A 22,667-nucleotide genomic window follows, 5' to 3' on the forward strand; every position below is an offset into this window, starting at 1 on the left:
TGAGATGCTGAGAGACGCTCAGTTGCCGGTTCCTTTGTTCCCACAGCCTCTTGTCGCAATGAATGCATTCCAAGGTCACAATGTTTTTCGTTTTTTTTTGCGTGGCTAAAGTAACGTAAATATCTTCGATGTAGTGCGATAACTGCGTGCGCATACATCATCATCAGCATATTTCAATTGTTTTCGATATATCTATACCACAAGTACACTTAACATCGTCGGCGTATAGGGCGCATGACATGTTTGAAGCAGAGTATATATACTCTGCTGCAAGCATGCGTCCTGTATGCCGAATGTAACAACGCGAAAGACCTCGAAGATGGGCGGACCTTATGGAAAGGACGAAAACTCCATCATAAATCTCAAGTCGTCGGCCACTCCCAGTTTACGTGTCTTCCGCTTGAGAAAGATTCCCCCCCCCTCCCCCCCTTAATCCTCTCAAAAAGTCCGGACGCGGGAGGAAGAGGTAGTCTCTGAAAATGGCGTTTTGTTTCTAAATACTGTGTTTCTGGCCGCTTTCGTGCCGCTCACTGAAGCCGTTTGGGGGCAACTTCGAGGCAGTCGTTCTAGGGTGACTCGATACCTTCGCCTGCGCTGGCCATCGAGGCACCTTATAGGACGTCCAGGAACGTGTGATGTCGATGAGCATGTGGGGTTGAAGCACGTGCGTTTAAACATGACGAGAGAACGGCACCCACTGAAAGAATGGTGCACGAATCCTTGTCCCACGTTACGCAAGGTTTTCGCCTGTCTTCGACGAGAAGGCCAGCGGATGGTGAGTATAGTGGCGCTGGCTACACGCACAAAGAGCAGAGTTCGAACACTGACGGAGATGCCTGCGTGGTCGGCAAGCGACAGAAGTCCGTGCAGCGGCCGCGGTTTTCTGAGAATTGAGACTGGCCTGTTTTATATTAAGGCGAAAGCCTTTATAGGCTCATGAATGTCCGCTCGCGCGTGCGTCCGCGACATATCACGAGATTCCAAGTTACGCCCTTGCTGAATATTTCATATGACGATTCCTCGAACGCCGCATCACACAGAACCAAACGCAGTGAAGGAGGAATCAGCTGGTTTCAAATTCATTTACAGGATAGAAAAGGCGCAGTATCTGGCACACTTCTACGCGGATATCTGAACCGCGCCGTTCGTGAAGGAAGGAAGGTGGGAGTGAAAGAAGAAAGAGAGGACGGTGCCGCAGTGGAGGGATACAGAGTAATTTCGACAACATGAGAGTTTTTAATTTATACTTACATTGCAAAGCACACGGACGCTGTATCGGTTTGCCTCTATTCGGCCCAAAAGGTACAGATTTGTGCTTGACAGTCCAGCAAACGTAGTGCTAAAGGGTCAACACCAGTCAAGTTTGCGGCTTCTCCCAGAAACATAGAGAATTGTTCACCGGGTCCACTGTCGCGGGGCACTCAGGAGGAGCCAACGTTAATGGTGGGAGTAGCGGCCATGGTCAAAGGGCAGCTTGATTCGGGCAGATATTACCATTCTTAGAAGGGATGTTATCCCGACAGAGATATCAAGGTGCAGGCAAAGTTCGCCTTAATGGAGCATTTGGAAATACAGACCCATCTGATTTGATGTACGTCGTGAGCAAAAGTGGTATACAACACTCAGCCGGTGACCGAGCATGGGAAAACTGAATCTCACTGCCATCTAACGACAGCGGCAAATGTATTGACAGCGACATGCATGCATGTTGATTTATAAAGTGGGAATCGCAAATATCGTTTCGATCCCAGATAGGTGTTGCTAAATGGCATTGCAAAGCAGCCTTCCTGAGATTCGCCACCGGCGGATTGTTGTATATACCACTTTTGCTCAAGAATGTAGGTCCCACTCAGCCTGTCTGGTAATGACGAGTGCGTGGCCCTCCAGCTTATTACATTGCGTGCAATATCGCATCATTTGGCGAGAGGGATAGATGCGCATCTAACATATGATGAGCTTAGGCGAGTGCAGGAACAAACCTCTGAGCTAGCCGTGCAATACTGCAGGCAGAAGAGGCCGCCAGTGAAGCCATTGAGGAGAGCGCGAAATCTAGAGAGGACACTGAAGACCAGGGCGTTATAAAACAGATTTACGAGGGTTCAGGAGAAAGCGACTGCATCAGCATAATCGGCACTGGGCAGGAAGTAACGCACTGAAAAATGCGCGAAAGAGCAAACAGAAGATACTGTTTGCTCTTTCGAAGAGCAAACAGAATGAGGACATAGATGGAAGGCAGTGCAAAAATCTGGTTCTATCAGAGATGCGCCGAAGGAAAATGCTGACCGTAGTCTATGATATAGCGCACGGCGGGCGTTTTCCATAGAAAAAACAAAGCAACATATTCGCAGTGCTTCCTTTTGGCCAACAGTGCCTGCAGACGTGAGGAAGCATTACCAGTCATGTCACACTTGTCAGACTTTCGCCAACAGGGAGGTGGGCGACCGCGTTCCAATAACTCCTTTGATACGGCCGCAACAATCATTTCAAGTTGTTTACTTTGACTGCATAGGTCCTATTGAGCCGGCTTCTGCGCGCGGACATCGGCATGCATCGTGTTAAATTGACCTTTGCACGAGATGACCGGAAGTAAATCAGCTGCGAGTACTAACTGCCAAAGCCACCTGTCAGGCGCTGTTGGTTATTTTCGCGCGTTTCTGCGTACCAGAGTTGGTGTGCAGTTATCATAGTGCTAGTTTTACGGCAGGGTTAACGAGAAAGTTGGCAGAACGGTTGGAAGCATGTATACAGTACTCTACGCCGGAACATCTGAAGAGGAATGCGGTCGTAGAGGGGTGGAATGGGGTTTTCAGGTCCATGTTGAGACACGTGATACACGATCATGCGATGGACAGGGATAGATCATACCCTGCCTACTTTGGACTTACCGTCAACTGCCGCACGAAGCACAGCAATACCCCCTTCCAAGCTCATGTACGGCAGGGTGGTACAGAGACCACTTAGCATACTGCAAAATATATGAACCATTGCTTGGGATCCTCCGACAGAGTTAAATAAAGCTGCATCTGCGTAACTGGCCGAGCTCCGAGCGAGAATGGCTGAAGCAGCGCATGCCGCAGACCAACGAAGTGAGCGAATACAACGGTAATATACTGACAGGTACAACAACCTCAAGGCTAGGCAGAAATCATTTGAGTTGGGAGAGCAAATAATGATCCTCGAAACAGATGGCCGGGTTGGGAAAATGTTTTCCAAGTGGATCCGTCCTGCCGAAGTGAAACGGCAGGTGAGCTCAGACAGCTATATTATCCAGTCCCGGAAGATGCAGAAAATTAGTGCACGCGAACCGCCTCGTATTACGCTGTGCGAATAACCTAGGCGCAAGCTTTGAATGAGATGATGAGTTTGGAGCGATAGAAAAAACCCCGGGATTCAGTGAAAACGGGAGGACAGGGGCTGAGGAAAACACGGACTTGTCAAACCGACAGTTAGCGGATCTAGATCACCTGTTGAAACGGTACTGCAGCGCATTTTCTGAAATTCCGGAAAGCTGTAAATTGGTGAGTACAAAACGACCTTGCTTCAAGGTGCAAAGGCTACCAATTCGTACCATATCGTGTGCCGATAGCACTAAGAGGAGAGGTACAATGGCAGGTTAAACAGCTGATGGAATGGAGACTCGTGTATTCGGGAAAAAATATTTTTGCACACCCGGTTGTGGTGCGTTGCTAAAAAAAGATGGTACGGTAAGAGTGTGCATTGACTACTGTCACTTGAATGCTGTCACTGAGGCTGATGGCTTTACGATGAAAAAAACCCGCGAGCGGCATTACGAAGTAGCCAGGGCTCAATACATCTTCCTTCTAGATATGACGAGAGTTTACTGGTAAATTTCGGTCAAACCAGAGTCTCAGAAGAACACTGGCTAAGAAAAAAGCGGCATCCAGCTATCAAAGGACCCCCTCCAACCAGTAGCTTTCGAGCTATACCATGACGTCACGACCGACTGCCTCTCACCTGCGAGTAGCGCTTTGAACCTTTTTTTTTTTTTTTTTTTTGCGAGCGAGTCTGTGCTGGAGGGCGGGGGGGGGGGGGGTAAAGAGTTCCTAAATGCGTGTTAAGTTCCAGCAAAAATACATACCTTTACTAAATTCGATCAGTAGTCGTTTGCTCACCAGATTACAACAGGTAAAACGACGACTTCTGATGGTGAATTTCAGCACTGTCGAGTTTTTACGAAACCTCTTCGTTCTGCGCTTCACTGCATCTCTTTTTTCCGCTATGGAGCCCTACGAGGTGATACCGCTGGCGACACCGACGGACGGACGTGACAACAGTCTAACGCGACAACCGGAAGCGGCCATTTGGCAAAAGTCCGCTTGACCATTACTGCGGAAGAACACGTTTTTCTGTTTGTTTTTGTTTTCTTTTCCCGTGTGTGCCGCGATGTCACGCATTTGGAGCGATGCCACTGGCTGGAAGGGGGTCCTTTGAGAGATGTTTGCCGCTTTTTTCATAACCTGTATGGTCTGTTTGCGTGGATGCCGTACGGGCTTCGCAATCCGGCGCTGGCGTTCCAAAGGATCATGAATGAGATGCCGCGAAAGCACTGACACTATTCATGAGCCTACATAGGTGATGTAGCCCTCTACTCTAAGACAATTGGTAGCTCCATATGAAGCACTCGAAGGCTATTCTTGCCACGATAACAACGATGGGGCTAATGATTAACCCGGAAAGTACCGCTTAGATCAGTCTAAAGTCAAGTACTTTGGTAATGCTGTCGGATCAGGGACATACTCCCCAGATACAGAGAGAGTAAGCGCTATTTAGGAGTCCCTCAACGAAAGAGGAACTGAGCAGCGCTTTAGGCTTCTTCAACTACTACCAGGAGTACATACCGTTTTACTCTGACTTTGCATACGTTGTACGCTTGCTGACTGCTCTTACGAACCGGCGCGTGACAAATAATCTTCCATGGAGCGCGGACGTTGAAAGAGCTTTTAAAAATGTTGAGGTTGCGTTGAATGCAATCCCAACACTAAGTGACCCACAGATAGATGAGGCATTCGTGCTAACTAGAGACGCATCGGAAAAAGGGTTAGGTGCATGTCAGAGGAGCTGAATGGTTCCGAAACACCAACCGCCTTCCTCGGTAAAATCTATCGCCGCAACAGGTTAAGTGGTCTGCGATTTAACGTGAGGCCTTTGCCTTTGCGTGTCGCGACCGAGCGAGCGCCGGCGGAGCGGCCGCGCGGCCATCGCGGGCTCGCATGCAGACGGCGGTGCGCGAGCACAGAGAGAGAAAGAGAGAGAAAAAAAGCGGGGGTTGCCTTCCTGTCTGGTGCCCCACGAAGCGCGCGCTGACAAGAGACAACAGATGCCGTTTTTTTTTTTATTTTTCAATGCACCGGGTGTCGCAGCTTTACATGACCTCCTGCAAAACTTTACGATGTTTCAGTTGTATGTTTGAATGGGTGTATTACAATAAATCTTGCATGTTCTGGCGACCCAGTCCTTTATATATGACTGAGTTATTATATATGTTCCTATAGATTTCTTCAATTTCGCTGACTTCCAGGAATAATATTATAGAAGTGCGCATTTATGCTGAGCTTGGATACTGGCTTGATGTATATTCGTACCAATTTCTTGTTTCGTAGTACGTGCGGTGTTTGTACTGAGGCTGAGATAAGAAGGCGTTCCAACTCTGAACTGCTGCGAGAAGTCGCGACACTAAATGCGGAATATAAGAGACGGGGAATTTTTTTTTTTTTTTTTTTTATCCGAGGTGCTGAGATAACACTATTTTCAACAGCGCCGACAGCAGCACTATGCTTGCATGCTGAAGTTCGCCGACATAAGACTTCCCAAAAGAGAAACAGATGCTTGCCTAATTGAAACCATGCGGAGCATGCCGCGCAGACGTTGAGCGAAAGCCCGTAACGTATACGCACGCTTAAAAAAAAAAAAAAAAAAAGAGAGAGAGAGAAAGCTATTTCGCAAGGACGGCGCGAACTGAGAAAGTTTGGGATAGTAATGACAGGTACGAAAAACCGGAAGGCTCCAAGCTAGGAGAGTGGAGAAGCGGAGATGACAGCCATTCATGAGATCAAATAGAAAGAGAGGGCGAAAACGAGGTAATAGTGGAGATAAGCGAAAGAGCAGAGGAAGAGGAGAAAAGGAGAGCTTGTTCAGGCAAACTAACAAACGAAAAAAAAAGAAGAAAAAAATATTAGTGGTCGAAAGGAGCCGCACGAAAACATCATACATAAAGCGGAGGTGGTCTAAGAAAGGCAATAGCGAAAAAAGAGCTTCAAAGGCAAAGGAAAAAAAGCCAGCAATCCTCTGACCAAACAGACTTTGCCGCTTCCTCTTGAAAGCTGCGACGGCGGCGTTTTCACGGTTGCTGCGGCTTTAAAAGCCGCATTGTTCCCCACAGCCGATATCAGTGTGATATTATTTAAAATCATATCACTTAATTCATAAATGGCGATTTAAGAGCACTGTCAAAATTTCTAACGAGAGTTCATGTTTCCGTGTTTCTTCAGTTTAGCTGCTTGCCAAGAGTAATATAACTAGAGTGTGCATTTACACTATGTTTTAATGCTCGCTGCTTATATTCGTACCTATTTGCTTCCGTGCTGTACGCGCGGCGCTTTGCAGTAAATTGTGGAGTTGCGTACTGCTACTGAAGCTAAGATGGCAATGCCTTCCAGCCCCAAAGCACAAGAGGCAAAAAAAAAAATGCCGATTTTATTTAATCGCAATACGCAGGACGGCACAGCTAACCTCGACTTCCGACAGATTTGCGTGAAATATTATTTCAGTCGGTGCCATTCTAACATGATTTTTAATGCTTGTATCAAAACCACCTTGCCACGTTGTCGCGAACAATTCTTTTATTGACAGAATAGTTCGTTTTGTTTTCTGTGATTGTGCTGCTTGCGAAGAATAACGTTATTGGAGTGACTATAATTTTTTGCGGTTTAATACATTGTTGCTATAATTACACTCTTTGGCGTGGTGTTTGTACCGTTACCGAAGCTGACATGAAAACGCGTTCTAGTTTCAAACTTCTTCTAGAGCACGTGAGACAGAACGCTTCTTTTTTTTTTCCGTACAGGCGCGGATCACATGACTTCCCCCGCTGGAAGGAGGGCAGCTGTCCTCCGCATTTTTTTTTTTCTTGCAGGAGAAAAAAGAAGCGCTCTGTCGTAGAGTCACGTGGGAGCGGCGAGGCCCCACCCGCACACTAAACAATTTCTCACCCTTAAGGGTGGAAAAAAGGGTGCACCGCGTATTTGCACCTCATAGCGCACCCTTGAAACACCCTTTTTGGCATTATCTCACCTTTAAGAGTGCGAAAAAGGGTGCGCTACAAATTGCACCTTATTTCGGCCGATGCGCCCTATGTTAAGGGTGCAGAATGGGGCATTTACCAAAAGGGTGCAAAGGGTGCGGCAACAAATGGTTGGTTTGTGAACGTCCCAAAGCAACTCAGGCTATGAGAGACGCCGTAGTGGAGGACTCCGGAAATTTCGACTACCTGGGGTTCTTTAACGTGCGCTGACATCGCACAGCACACGGCAACAAATGAGTGCTGCGAGTATATTCGAATAATGCACACGTCACAAAGCATCGTTGTTAATATGTATCACGAAAAAATAAAGTGGAATGGAGCGACAGTAACCACAGAAAATATTGAACGTTTGTATACGATATTTAATCTGTCATGAAAGTTGATTAGTTCAATTTCCTTTTTTTTTTTCAAATGTATTGCAGTTAGCATACACATATCCCTCACATGGCCTTTGCATCAGCAAAATACAATCAGTACTGGTTTAGAGTGTGCATGAAAATTTGTAATGATTATAAAATTTATGGCAGTGTGGGAAATTTGTTTGGGAGAATAGAAATATTATTAGGTCATATTGGAGGAATGTTGGGTTCATGCAAGAAAATTTGGGATTTTTGGGTTGTTAGAGTTGGAGGACAATGAACAATGAATGAGCCAAAGCTTGGAGGGTGAGACGACATAATGGGTGAAGGTACTCTTAAAACTAAGTCAGCTGATTGAAAATTCTGCATAATTACGTGGTTGCGCGTTTTCTGTTGAAGCTGTCAAACGAATGTGAGCACCGAGCCCCCACTTCCAAACGTGCTTTTATATTGCAGAGATTCAACTGAGTATGGGCATTCTGCGAAGTTTTCGGTAACACACGTTCGTCGCCGACAATGCCTACATCTCATCAACACATTGCGTACACGCAGAGAGTTTGCAGCCTTTGCACCTTAGTACGGCACCTCTTCGAATTGCGTACTGCATAGATGTTTTAAAAAGGCTGCATTTGATTTCCTTACACCACATCCAATAAAGCACTTTTAAAGACCAATAGACACTAAATATTGTTGGCATTTTTCTTTTTGTTAAGGTGCGCAAGACATTCCTATTTATGAATTACCAATCGGCTTTTGCCTACGACCACTCAGTATTTTTTTTTATTTTTCGTTTCTCCCTAGTTTTGGTTTCAGCAGCTGAGAGATGGCTGTGATATCACAATCAAATCTACGCGACGCTCGGCCTTAAAAAAAGAGCAATATAATTGCAGACTCTTCATCTTTTGTAATTCTTGTCCTTCAAGAAAGATGGCTTTAGTTTTCTGCTGAATTAAAACAACACTGGAACTATTACATCGCTGTTTTATTCATGCCTCACGTGACCTAGACTTGACTGTGACGTCATAGCCATGGCTCTACTGTTGAAAGCGAAACCAAAACCGTTGATAAAAGAAATTTGATTTTAAATTATATAGCGAGCGTAGGCGAATACCATCAGACGATTCATATACAGTAATGTCTTACGCATTATTACAAATGATAAAACACGAATTCAAAAATAAAGTGTCTATACTCCTTTAAAACGCGTAGGAAACGACGCGCAGCACTAATTAGAAAGGAGAAATAGAGAAAGTTATCTGCGTCGTCTGATCTTTGTCGGCACATCTACCAGGCAGCTTTGTTCAGCACCGTATTATCTGCACGCATATAGCGAGACACTTATGCGCACAATAGACAACGGACTTCCTACTCGGGTTCCAATTCTGCTGCTTCATTTGCTGTGCTGCCGATTATATATTTTAGACAGTTGCTTCTTTTTCGAAACTACTGATTTTCTACAACAAAATTTTATGTGCACTTTGTTGGGCTTCGCTGATTCATCACCGGAAAATGAGAATCGTATTAATGATGTCATCTGAACTGGCACGTGCACTTTTCAAACTCAATGCAAAGCAAGCAGCAGGTCTTTATTTCACATTGCACCCAACTGGCAATTTCCTGGGTATTGCTCTGATTTCTGCTGCCGTCAATATGCCTTTATGCCAAAATATGGCACTAGAAATAACACTAAAAAAGAGAAAACACTCAAGCTTCATTTTTGTAACGAAACTGAAACAGAAACGAATTATACTCTATGCTTTCACCCTTTCACCGCCAGGCGGCCGCCGGTAGCTACTTCCGCCATGGGCTACCTTTCTGTCGCCAATATGGCTGCTTGCACGCTGTGGATTTGACCACGTTTCGACGATCGTTAATCTGCAGCATCGATTGCGAATCGTCGTGAAATGTGCTGCGTTTCGCGTGCATAATTGTTGCAGAAGTGTGTACGCCTGTGAAGTGCCGTTGATAGGTGATGTTTCGGGCAAACGGGCATTAATCGTGCCGTCTAGTTTTCAGTGTTCGTGCTCTTTGTTTTGCTCAAGCGTATTGGTTGGTTCACCGTGTCACGTTTGAGAGGCCTGAAGGAAGAAGGCGTGAAAATGTTTTTCTGCGTGACCAACTGAACCCACTTGTTGGTTCGGCACCGGTGGTGCGAAGGCGAACAGCTTTCTGGACGGCTTACACAATCGTCTGTAAAGGTAAGCATATTCAATCATATTCCGAGGCGGGCAGTGCGGGAACAGTAACAATGGCCTACCGCATTGCTGCACTGTTTGCCGTTTGTTTTGGAATGTGACAGAACGGGCTGGAACGGAACGCGCTTGGTTTCAGCTGGCTGCACAAATATCGCTCATGAAGTTGGATGTCGCGGCGGTTTTGTTCGCAGATTTGCCGCAAGAAAAAAGACTCCTTCCTTAAAAAATAAAAAAAAAAAATAAACGTACTGGGCTTCATTGTCTTACGCGCAGGAGGTTCACGAAACGAAATTTTATTGGAAGTTGGGTGATGAGCGCTGATTTGTCAAAGTCTCGGCCTCGTTCTACTCGTTTCTATTGGTGCTAATTCTCGTTATGGGGCAAAGTAAAGGAAGCGCACTATGTTGGTACATAAAATGTTTAGCTGACTTTCGAGATAACGCTAGCACTTTGCGGACGTAGGAACTCAAACCACTTTCCCATCCGTCATCGCGGCTTTTCCGCTCCGCTGATCATCCCTATAGGTAGCAGGTTAAATAGAGGTAAAATAGAGAAGCGCATGGTATGGTGCCTTGTGAGTGCGTGTAGCGGATTTACTGAGGTCTAAAAATATTATTTAGCTATCCTGTATGGTCATATCCCATTTGCCTCTGCGGGACGTTAAACCGCATAATTTACGAAGCACCATTTTGAGTGGCTACTATGCCCAACCGATGTTATTTTTCCCCAACAGGATTTACATTTTTAATCGCAATATGAGCTGATTTTATCGTGAGGGTCTTGTATCCGCTTGCCTGGAGAGTAAAGTCTTGCTTTTGGGTTGTGATGCTTTTCTTATGGTTTTTACACTTGCTTCCTAGAGTCCTTTATATTTTGTGTTGTCAGTAGTGGGCATTACAATGAATGGATATTTGCAGGTGATGCTTCTGCATTCAAGTAGAAGCTGACAGCTTGGATTCTAGGCCAAAAAGCGTGCAGTAAGTTGCTGTGACAGTGTTGCTATGTCTTTGTTCTGACCAAATGTTCACTTTCTTCGCTGTTTTCCTTAAATCTACTTTTTGGAGCAGTTCTTTTTGCCTGTTACAATAGCCATTATGTAGGCGAGCTAGTTTCTTTGTTTCCAGTTTCTGCGTTTGGTTTTGAATCAGCATTTTCTTTTTTTGTTTTCATACTGTGCTTGCTTTGGGCACAGGCCAATCGATTGCAGTCATGGCTTCAAATTGGCCTCTTCCTGGAGCTGTTCTTGCACGACACAAGCTATGGATTTCGTAGTCAGTAAAACATTGCTTTATGAGTCTTGCGAGCAAAATGAGATTAAAATTGACAAACCGCTCTAGAAGCAGAAGAAAAAAAGATTGCATATTCTCTACATTTTTTATTTTTGTTCAGTCCCTGAATTTTGAAAACTTAACCTCCTCGGTTTTATGGCTCGCTTTCTTTTTTCTTCCTTTCATGTGATAGTATGGCTTGCAATAAAGAACGATTTTTTACAAAAATTGGTACACACCGGATTCCTAAAGGAAATATACTAAGCCCCATTGATAAGTGGCCCTTGTTAAATTTCCTTTGGATCACATTCATACCGTCCGATATTCACGTCTCCATTTTTTTTAGTGCCAAAAGTAAGGTTTCACATTTGAATTTTATGCTGTCATTATTGTTTTTTGAACCTAATGGATGACATCTCATCAATTGGTTTCCTTCCACAGTTTCTGCCAAGATATTTAAAAACAACTTTCTTAAACACCATTTATTCACTAGGCTTTTTTTTTTTATTCCTTCTGTGGGCCAGTATACAAAGATCTGCATGTTTTATAACTCTGGAAATGCCTGTGTTGTACTGGCACTCATGTAGCTGCAAAATGCCTGCTAAAAGTTAGCAGAATTTCTGACCAATACTATTTTTGATTTTTTTTTCTGGGAATCAGAAAGCTATCTCTTACAATATTTTAGTAAAGGGAGCAGTATTGTGCAGAATGGTGCATCAAAATTTGCATAATGTGCTCCAGTTTCTTTCCGCACTCTTGTGGAGTATATTTCTGTCAGTGATTATATAACTGAATATGTAACTTACTTTTACATTTTTCAAAATATCTTTTTGCCAAATCTGATTACACTTTAAGGCATGCCCATGCCATTATTACTGCTGATCAGTCTTTTTAAATACAGGCTTGTCTACTTTACCTGCAGCTACTTTGGAACCCTCTTCTATGCCACCACTCATCACTGACAAGGACAAGGTGCCTCAAGCTGCAGTGCATTCTGTGGATCCAGCTTCAGACCATTTCTTGCCTGTCGACTGCACTGCTGCACGCCCTCTGAGCTCTGGTATATTTATTCAAGCCATCACCCACCTGGAACTAGAGAGAATGGAGTCATGCCATCGCCCGCCTGGAACTAGAGAGAATGGAGTCATGCAGTCACGTTTTCAACTCAGGTTAGTTACGAGACTGGTAAACAATTCTTAATTTTTATATATCGCCTCCTTTGACATTTGTTGCTGATTAGCATAATTCATACACCTGCATGGCCTATCAGGAGACGTGAAACTAAACCCTAGACCACACATAGTAGCCTGCCTGCATTCCGTACAATTTATCTGAAAAGCTTTATTGTAGTTGGAACTTACAGAATACAAAATCCTCGCTTAACTCACTCTTATTTCCTGCTCTATGAAACATTGAAGGTACATTTGGCTGTTGGCCCATTTTGGGCTGGCGCACTAAAATAGGCTGGGCAAATTGAATACCTGTTTCATTCTGCACACTGATGAGAAGCATAGGAAATGTGCACATATGATGAGGATAAGGGTGTGTTCAGATCCATGGCCATTTTTTGTCTTCAATGAAATCTTTATATGTGGCGGGCAAATGTCTCGATACTAAAAATGAACCTTAATTTTGCATGATATGGTGTAGTTTTCTCTGGAAAAAAAAATCGTAAATGACTACAGGTGGAAAATGCCATTTTTGCCCTTTCAGAAAGTTACAACTTTGGAGACCTGCTGCTAGCGTACAGAAATTTTGTCATCCATCCCTTTTTACCCATTGAATCTATGCAACCTTTACCTCTATGAGAATGAATAAAAACCTGCTTTTCTGTTGCACTTGAGTTAGTAAAAGATCGCAAACATTACTTGCAGTAAGCTCATGGTGCTCAACCTGGTTAATGACTTTAAACGTTTCTAAAACTAAACTTATATCTTTCACCCATCGTACCGCTCGCATTTCAACCACTTACATGCTTGATGACAATGCTGTTGAACTAACAAACACTTACAAAAATACCTTGGCATGCACTTTCAGTTTGATCTAACATGGCATCACCATATCGACCTCACCCTAGCTGCTGCTAACCGTTCACTTGGTCTTCTTAAACGTACTCTCAAGCACGCCCCTATCTATGTTACAAAACTTGCTTATATCACTCTAATACGCCCTAAAATTTAATATGCTGCGGCTATTTGGGACCCTGATCAAGCCTATGTTATCACCAACATCGAATCCTTGCAGAACCATGCTGTGCGTTTTATTTTTTCAGACTACTCACCTTTCACTAGCGTCACAGCATTAAAACAACGTGCTGAACTGGAAGACTTATCATGTTGTCGTAAACATGCTCGGTTAACACTTTTCCATAAGCTTTATCACCATCCACTACTGCGCAGTGATTTGTTTCAGTCACCTGATGTCATTTTTCCACGACTTGATCATGCCTTCAAAGTTAAACGCGCCAAGTGTCATTTATCATCTTATGCCAATTCATTCATACCTCGCACTATCATTGAATGGAATAACTTGCCATTGCACATCGCTACAGAAACTAACATAAATAAATTCCAGGAGCCACTTCGCTGTGACGGAAATGTGTAGAATATTTGGTGTTGTTTTTCTTTTCTCTTTTGATGTTATATAACGGTTCTTATTGTAATTGTTGCTAATTGCATCGTGTTGTTTTTCACAATTGTATCTCCCCCCCCCCCTATGTAATACCCTCCTTTGGAAGGCCTTTAGAGGTAACCTGAATAAAAATAAATAAACAGCGCGCTACAAAAAAATCAATTTTGAAACTTATATATGGGCATGATGTATTATGTCGTTAGCATTAAAATCTTTTTCTGTTTATTATTCAGGTTCTTTGCTTATTTCCTTAATTTCATGCAAAATTGGGAGCTCATCAAATAAAATATGATATAGAAAAAAAGTTAAACCAAGTTAAACCGTTCTGGCGTTCTGCCATGAAATTTTAAGCAATAGCGAATTTAATCCATTTCAAGCAATCAACACTGCCAACAAGCAGAAAGTGACTTTATAAGCGTTGAGAAGTCTTTGGATATTGCATATGTTAGAATGAAACTAAATTCAGCAAATAATAAATTGAACTTTTGACTCGTACTTCTTAAGAGGAAGCCATAAGCATTTCTACAGAGACAACATGCGTTCAGTTTTATATTTATTTTTATGCCTTTAGCTTACATAGCGGAACACATTTTAGTACCAGATGTTTATAAAGTACTAAGGATTGTTTTTATGGGAGTTCAATGAAAAAGAAGATGCTGTAGTTTTTTAAATTCAAGTCACAGTTGTCTGTTTTTTTTTTTGTAGTTTCAAATTTTTACCAATTGCAAGATAATATGGAGGAAGAACAAGCAAGTCTAGAACTTCCAATTTTTTGAGAAATAGAGAACTAGGCCAGGATAATGTGCAGAAAGTGTTTTAGTGGCAGCACTTTATTTAGTTGTGCCAGAATGTAGGGTTGAATATTAACAAGCTTCAAAACCAGTGCTCAATTTTCAACTTTTTTTATAATGTTAAACAATATAATGCAACCCTTCTTCAAGCTGTAACATTCATTAGGTACTGAGGATTCTTGAGAGGGATTTTCATAAAAATCGATGATATTTAAAAAAAGTTGAAATCAAATTTTTGCATTTTTGCGGTTTTCAAATCTTGGGCAGATTTGATCCATTGGCGAGAACACACAGGGCAGTCTAGAGCTCCCTGTTTTGCCTGAAAGTAAATAAATTATCGGATTTATAAACGAAAAAATGATTTATAAAAATATGATCATCATGCCCCTATTTAAGGTTGAAAATGGAATTTTTGTAGTGTGGTGCCTCTGGAGCAAAGTTCCGGATTTTTTACATCAACTGCAACAACAAAACATATTTTTAATAACTCCCATAAAAGTAAAATTTGCATAGATTTAGTGGATAAAAAGAATAGCTGGTAAGCTTTTAGTATGCTAGCAGCAGGTCTCCAAACTTTCAACATTTTTAAATAGCAAAACTGCATTTTTCACCTGCAGCGATATACGACTTTTTCCCAAAAAAACTACACCACACCTTGCAGAACTAAACCCATATTTGTGCAAAGACAATTGCCCACCAGATATAACAATTTCACTGAAAACAAAAAATGGTCATAGGACCTCAATTACAGTTCTTATCTGAATACACCGATAAGATATTGTAGATTGCTTTTTTCAATGACAGCTATTTCATATTTCAGTAAATCATGAAGCTGCTTAACCGGCTTCAATATTGTGGTGTATTGGGCATTATGGCCCATAGGCTGCTAAGGCCATTATGCATTAGGCTTATTTCTGTAACCGGAACCACAACTTTTATTTCACTTTATAAGGTTATCTTGCCCGCTTTTCAGAAAGTTACTACTACTACCACTTTTTTACCCATACCTGGCAAGCAGTACAGAAATAAGAACAATCATCTTAATTCTGCTCATAACAGTACATAGAAGAGAAATCTCTCACTTAAAGGTATTTTATAACCATTTTTTTCTGCTGTTTAGGACATAATTCTACTGCCACCTATGAGCATCATTGCAGCTCTCACATGGAGTTCTCCTATTATCACTGATGAAAAGAATTCATTATATTGGACCACTCTCTCATTAAATGTGTCCCTTCCAAGTTCAGTCGGCAGCTTATATTTCACTTGGAGCATGAGCAGATGCTAATTTTGCCTTTCATTTCCTTTCATTTGTATTTTTCAAGTGCATTAAAGGTGTATATGGCTTTTCTTTCTTGGTGCCTGCAGTATCTAAACTGTAAGACTACTGCCACTCTTCAAAGTTACCTCTCTTCACTAGAGGACCTTAAAAGACAATAAAATAATGATTATCCTTTGTATTTTGCATTATCTGTACACATTGTTTCCAAGAATACTAAGCAAGGGTTGAGGGTGAGCCTCAGTCCAGAAGCCAGCATTTCAATAAAGGTACTTGTCCTCATCTTGGCAGTGTGATCATCAGATGTGGAGCTTGCATATGCTTTTGTTTTACAAGAAGAAAGCAGAGGAGGGAAGGAGAATAGAGCTAAGGGTTAAGAGAATGTTATCTTTTAAATAGCTTTCTCTGAGCTGGGCTACAGCAGCAGCAGCAGCAGAGTACTTTTTAAAAGCATTCTGGAGGTGGCGAATTATATACCAGCATTAGGTGTCCAGGATTGTAGTGATAAAAAAAAATTATATGTCGCACGTGAATAGTGAAAAATTATCAAACATCAAGAAGAAAAAATATAAAAAGACAACTTTGGGTAAACACGTTGAGTCATGCATTGGAAAAAGTATTCATTACCTACTGTCTAGATAAACAAAAATTGGAGAGACAGGGCAATGAATGAGCATAACATGAAATAGTCGTCGGGCAGGCACAAGCAAAACCTTCCTGAATGCAGTCTATAGCCTTTAAATTAAATTGGCCATAATTTTGATGAAATTAGGGTATTTATCTCGACTAAGCTTTAATTCTATAAAAACCAAATATAGGGAGCCATTTCTAATCCATGAATTTAGAGCAGTGGAAAATAAATATCGAAAGGAACGTTTGAATCCCTTAAATACAATCCCCCCACACCATAAGTAGTTGGCAAGGCAGTCACATGCACCATTAATGGTGCAATTTATTTACAGCAAGTGTATCTCCACTAGCATAAGCTCAACGTGTCTTTTAAACATTTCCTCTTTATCACTGGTGACTTTGGTTACCCCTTGAATCTTTCGTCTGATAATGCCTTTTTTGGCAGGTAAGGCTTACTCAAATTTATTTTTTCAGTTGTCCTTTCTCCTCAGCATTTCATTTATGTTTTGCATGGCGTTCTTAGCCTATGCTAGTACTTAACCATTTCCAAATAGCATTTAACAACTATTTAACTGCAGCTGTATTGCCTGTTCCTTTCAAGAAACATGTGCCAGCATTGAACCTGCCTTAGATGCTGACTTTTCTACCCCATACTGTAGTTTTCCCTGCTACTTCCAACTTTTTATTTTGTTTTTCTGGTGATAGACCACCCAGATCAAAGTCATAGAAGTTAATATCCAGGCAAACATAATTTCACTTCTCGCTCTACCCCTCTTTCTCTCCCCTCCCTCCCTTTCTCATTTTTCTTCTTGGGAAGTAAAAAGTTCTTCCCTGCCAGTGATGCTCATGGTGTCCAGATAGACAAGTGCCTTTTTAAACTTTTGGCTTGGCTTGCAAACTGTAGCTTTTTTGCTACCCTTCAATTCTCTTTCATGCTATGTAGTCACCTTGCTCTTGTTCTATCCTGGATCATTTTATAACAAGTAGTATGTTTATGTGCAGGTAATGGCCACAGTTCTATGGGCCTCTACCGCCCAAAACGGAGTCTATAATCTGAAAGACTAACAGTAGTCCTGTCAAGCTACATGCAAAGTAAAACCATAAATAATAGGTGATCTAAAGGCCTAAAAATATATTATTGAGAGCTGCAAAATGTCATTTTGATTACGTAGCTTACTGTCTTCAGGATTTGTTATAAGCTTTACCATGTAGCATTTAAAATTGTATTGTGCAGAAGAAAATAATTCCTTTAGAGCTATGACGGTAAAGAGCAACAGAAGCATCAAAGAGCCCTAGAACTGTGAGCAAGAGTAGATGGCACATTGTATCTGCAGGTAGAGCAGTTTCCCAATCATACAACATGAAAAAAACAAATGCTTTCAACTAAAGGCTAAGTTTTAAGATGTGCAGTCTTCACGCACATACCTATTGTCAGCATTCCACCTGCACTCGTGCCACTTTTTTTCTGTTTCATAACAAATTTTTAATGACATCTCTAAATAACTTGCAGATTACAGTTGGCAAAGAAATTGTGTCATGTGTATTTTCATCAGTGTTTAATTGAATTACAAACATATTGACATGAGTAAATTTGGAATAATTACAAAAAAACAAAAGCTGCCAATTTCGACATTGTAGGTTTGCTGGCCTTTGCCCACAAATTTACTTTTGGCTTAAGCAACTTCTGTGTGCATAAATATCAAACAAGCCGTTTGTATTGTTAACATTCTTAGTATTATAGTGAGATAATTTGTAGCATTTGAGTAGCTATAAAAGAAGTGGGTTTGAAGGAATACTTTAACAAATCTTGAAGATGGACTAGATGATGCATTGCAACTTGACGAAAGGTAAAAGCGCACAGGAAGACACAAACCCAAATGAAGACGACACAGGACACACGGGACAGTGCGTGTCCTGCGTCGTCTTTACTCAAGTGTGTCTTCCTGTGCACTTTCAACTTTTGTTGCAAGAATACCTCTTTTCAGCAATCGGCACTGATGCAATATTTTATTGCCACTGCAGGACTCGTGTACCAGCTACTCCTGTCAGCATATACTCTGGGGGAAATATTGAAGATGTCGACCTGCTGCGCATCCTGGTGGACCGTGAAAAGCTGTTCTCTGCGACAAGTAGGTGGAGTGACTGGCAGCGGTTCTGTCCACCAACATGGTCTTCAACGTTCACTATGACTGCAAGCTATTCAACACATGTTCTAGGTGCCTCTTCTTTCATTATGCATGGTACCTAGAATGGTGGCTACCAAGTTCTTGAACAATCACCTAAAGTATCTCAATTTATATGTGCTAGGAGTTGTATGTTCTGCTGTCTTGTCAGAAATATACATGCCTTTTTTTGTATATCTACACATTTCTTAGCCATTTGTGTAGGAGAGGGTGCCATGCACTAAATAAGTGATGTAATATTTTGCTCTCGCTCTGACATGTCATTATGTTGTGATACTACACTGTAATAAATTGTAGACATTCCTCCAGCCTAAGTAATTTTGAGTTGTCTAACCCTATAAACCAGCCAGATAACTTGCTGATAGTGTGAATAAACTTTGCCACCAAAACTGTTGGTGTCACTTGTATATGATTGTAAAGCTGCCTCTGAGTAACTTTGCAGCACACACTTTTTCCCATTATTGTTTCAAGAATCTCCATGCCTTATTTTTGGTATGTTTTTGCTCAGCATGCTTGTCTGAACAGTTGCCAAGCATCTCCATGACTTGCACAGATAGACCTTCAAATTGAGCAGTATACATGTCATTGTGCCTCATCAAAATTACATATACCTAAACATGGAAAGCATTTTTGTTAGATGCTTATAGGATGTTCTTTATAGACTCGCCCTGAAGCAGAAGCCTGGGATTGATGTGTGGCAGGAAATGCATGCACAAATATAGAATTCTGTGGCCTCATATTCTTAGTTGCATTGTTTTTACCCTCAACTTATTGATATAAACAGGAGCTCCTCGTCAATGCTGACTAGCAACCGAGAAGACTTCTCTGCAATGCTTTAACCAGTGCATAGGAAAGTGAAAATGACACTTCGGACAGATCACGGGTGCATGAAGACTTTTGAATATGATTTTCATGCTTGAATATGATTTTCATGCACCCTTGACCTGTCCAAAGTGTTATTTTCACTTTCTCTTGCAATGATTAAAGCACTTCAAAGATGTCTGTTGGGTTGCCAGTCAGCATTGACGAGGATTTCCTGTGTTTGTAACAACCTGTTGAGAGCGAAAACGATGCAAACTAAGAATATGGGCCCACAGAGTTCTATATTTATGCTCACAATTCCTGCCGCATATCAATCCCAGGCTACTGCTTCAGGGCGAATCTATACGGTGAACCCTTTGCCACCTATTTCGTAAGGGTGCAAAGGAAAACGTGCACCCTTAGAGAAGGGTGCAACAATTGCACCCTCTAAAATTTTAAGCTGGGCACCCTTCTTTAAGGGTGCGGTATCTGCACCCTATCTTTTGCAGCCTATTGGTTGCACCCTTTAGGTAAGAAAGGGTGAGCGTCTGGGAACAAGCCAATTTTCACCCTTAAGGGTGAGAAATTGTTGAGAGTTGCCTGGCCTAGGCTGGTGTTTCATTATTTAGTCCTATAATGATTAAAGCTATATAGTTAACATTGAAACTATTGGCTTCAAGAACAATTAGTATGAATAAGCAAGTAGTAAACTGTCTTCCAAAACAGCTGACAGAAATGTTTGCACCAAGGTGCCTTCTATTTTGCATTCTTTTTTTTTCATCATCTTAAATGGCAACAAGCCCAATAAAGGATGCATCTGCATGACAGCAATTTCACTTCAATGTCCCAAAACATGGCTCAGAGAACAAAATCAGCTTTTGTCAGAAGTGCTCTCCATGGTGTGACTCTACATAATGTGGGTGAGAGATATGTGTGAGCAGCTAGTCACATGGTAGCTCGATTTGGAAGGCAGTGAATAAATCTATGGAAATCATACCATGATTCAAACATTGTGGGCAGCTGTTTTTCAACACTACAACTTTAGAACTGATGCTTTGCTCTTGGGGCTAATAAATAAAGAAGTCACTAATTAGTTTTTGCTAACTGCAGAAAAACCACGGCAAATGAAAAGCCACTGGAGACTAGGGCAATCAACTCTGAATAGTAGTTCTTTGTTGGTTTCACTAGCTTAGACCACTCTACCTAATTTAAAGTTTGATTAAATTCAGCAGGGATACTTGGTATGCATGGTTTGCTGGCATAAAGACTGGTAAGCTTTCCTCTTGAGGCCAGCTTCTAGCGAAACAGTCGTGATGCGGCTGTGGAAGCTAAATAAGATGCCCGCCCCCCCCTGAAGCCTTCTAGCAAGTAAAATATTCCACTGGTCATCTTTCAAATCAAGATACAAAGACCTTGGAAGCAGAACACTATTATTCAAGCTATAATATTGTAAGCTAAATATAAAAATGATTATATATGAATATTGCTCACAGAACCGTTGTATGCAAAGCATGAGTAAGGTTAAAACATTTACTTTGTTTGCCATTTATTGCTCAACAACAAAGCGCATGGTATTGTTTGACAAATAAAAAGTAAACAAGGAAATTGTTGCTATTCTTTTTTGGTTAAAAAGAAGCCCTTTTGCTCCCCCTAGAACCAAACCCTGGGGCTGCCACCACGTGATATGCAAAAGATTGATTACTCCGCACATATTATATTAACATGTTCTGCATGTCATGGACCATGTCATGCTCTGCCAGATCATATTTACTTGAGGTGTAGCTTTAAGGTTGCTATGCAAGAAAAACAGATGTCCACTTTGGTCACATAGAACATTAGAAACACATACAACATGTAACAATGTTCTCCTGAACAAACTAGCAGAAATTCTGCAACCTTTTCATCTACGACAGAACTTTTGCTTCCGGCATCTGCTTCCACTCTAGAAAGAGGCCTCAAAAACTGCCTTCATCAACATTACTGTTTAGAATTTTGTTCAATATGCCTCTTCAGTGATGTGAAGAATGTACATAGCATTTGTCATTGCTGTTACATGGATTCAAGCTATCTCTAGAAATTTACTGCACAACATACATTGTGCCCAATATGAAACGAAGTGCCATCTTTGATTGCCAATGTAACACTTTCTTTATACAGGTTGGTAATGCATTGAGACTATACATTGTGCTCAATATGAAATGAAGTGCCATCCTTAACTGCCAATGTAATATATTCTTTATGCAGGTTGGTAATGCATTGAGACTACATAAGTAGAGTCAGTATAAATGAGGTGTGTGTCATATGCAATGCTTGTGTAGTCTTTTATCAGATGCTTTGTATTGGAAGGGGGTGCATGCTTTTGAGGTCATGATGAGAATAAGCAGCACTTTGAGGGCAATGTATATGAGGTGAGTAACTATAGTGCGCATAACAAGTACACATACGCATGCTTCCTGTACTTTGTCCTGTTGCCATTTTGCGTAAACTCTAAAAGGCTTGATCCGAGTGCAATGTAGGGATAGCTTGTGGAAAAAGAAAAGAGGAAACTGCATGAAGAAACAAGAACAAGAATGGCTACGTAGTACAATGGCATTTATTCTTTCCTACTGTCCTTGTCCTTTAGCAGTGTTTTTGCCAGCTCCACAAGACCCATTTCAATGTGTTGTGTAAAAGTTTTAAGAGCAAGTTAAGCCGACATATTTTCCGCTGAACAAATTTTTGTTCATGAAACACAGTGTTGCCTGGCCTAGGCTGGTGTTTCATTACTTAATCTTATAATGGTTAAGGCTATATAGTTAATATTTAAATTATTGGCTTCAAGAACAATTAGTATCAATAAGCAAGTAGTAAACTGTCTTCCAAAACAGCTGACAGAAATGTTTGCGCCAAGGTGCCTTCTATTTTGCATATTTTTTTTTCTCTGCCTTGAACGGCAAAAACCCAATAAATGAAGTGTCTGCATGACAGCAATTCCTCTTCAAAGTCCCGAAACGTGGCTCAGACAACAAAATCGGCTTTTGTCAGAAGTGCTCTAAATGGTGTGGATTTGCATGATGTAGGTGAGAGATATGTGTGAGCAGCTAGTCATATGTTAGCTTAGCTCGAATTGGAAGCCAGCTATGGAAATCATACCATGAAGCAAACATTGTGGGTAGTTCGTTTTCAGCACTATCTACAACTTTAGAACTGATGCTTTGCTCCTGGGGCCA

At 41.6% G+C, this 22,667-nt stretch overlaps 1 long non-coding RNA gene across 1 annotated transcript; it reads left to right on the forward strand.

The window, feature by feature from the left end:
* The first annotated feature begins 9,511 nt into the window (after positions 1 to 9,511).
* Positions 9,512 to 21,054, forward strand: LOC146183932 (uncharacterized). The gene is made up of 4 exons (XR_014708819.1): positions 9,512 to 9,878; positions 10,793 to 10,852; positions 12,066 to 12,312; positions 18,497 to 21,054. It is a non-coding gene; the product is annotated as an uncharacterized LOC146183932 (long non-coding RNA).
* Positions 21,055 to 22,667: the final 1,613 nt, after the last annotated feature.

Source organism: Amblyomma maculatum, chromosome 7 (assembly GCF_055883805.1).
Source record: "Amblyomma maculatum isolate TAMU_Amacu chromosome 7, ASM5588380v1, whole genome shotgun sequence".
Classification (NCBI taxonomy): Eukaryota; Metazoa; Arthropoda; class Arachnida; order Ixodida; family Ixodidae; genus Amblyomma; species Amblyomma maculatum.